Source organism: Arachis hypogaea, chromosome 18, assembly GCF_003086295.3.
Source record: "Arachis hypogaea cultivar Tifrunner chromosome 18, arahy.Tifrunner.gnm2.J5K5, whole genome shotgun sequence".
Classification (NCBI taxonomy): domain Eukaryota; kingdom Viridiplantae; phylum Streptophyta; class Magnoliopsida; order Fabales; family Fabaceae; genus Arachis; species Arachis hypogaea.
The window spans coordinates 57,647,069-57,647,690 of NC_092053.1; the positions used below are offsets into that span (position 1 = coordinate 57,647,069).

A 622-nucleotide genomic window follows, 5' to 3' on the forward strand; every position below is an offset into this window, starting at 1 on the left:
GCCAGCTGCTGGGTAATGAGCTTGTTTTGGGCCAACAGAGCGTCTACATTGTTTAGCTCCATCACTCCTCTTGTGTTCCCTCTTTCGGAAGCATAGAAGTAGTCGTTTTCTGCTACTGTTTCAATAACATCTATGGCTTCCTCAATGGTCTTCTTCTTATTCAAGGACCCTCCAGATGAATGGTCTACTGCCTTCTTTGACTCATAAGAGAGCCCTTCATAGAAAATGTGCAGCTGGACCCATTCGTTGAACATGTTAGGTGGACACCTCCTTGTTAAGTCTTTGAACCTCTCCCATGCTTCATACAGAGTCTCACCATCCTGTTGCCTGAAGGTTTGAACCTCAGCTCTCAGCCTATTGATTCGTTGAGGAGGGCAGAATCTTGCTAAGAATTTGTTCACCACATCCTCCCAAGTTGTCAAGCTCTCCCTTGGGAAGGATTCCAGCCACTTGGCTGCCTTGTCTCTAAGTGAGAAGGGAAATAAGAGCAATCTATAGGCGTCAGGATGAACACCATTAGATTTCACTGTATCACATATTCTCAGGAAGGTGGTCAAATGTTGGTTGGGATCTTCTTGAACACCTCTTCCAAACGAACAGTTGTTCTGAACAAGGGTGATGA

At 45.3% G+C, this 622-nt stretch overlaps 1 non-coding gene across 1 annotated transcript; it reads left to right on the forward strand.

Moving 5' to 3' along the window:
* Positions 1–252: 252 nt before the first annotated feature.
* On the forward strand, positions 253–356 carry LOC112774830 (small nucleolar RNA R71). The gene has a single exon (XR_003189289.1). It is a non-coding gene; the product is annotated as a small nucleolar RNA R71 (small nucleolar RNA).
* Positions 357–622: the final 266 nt, after the last annotated feature.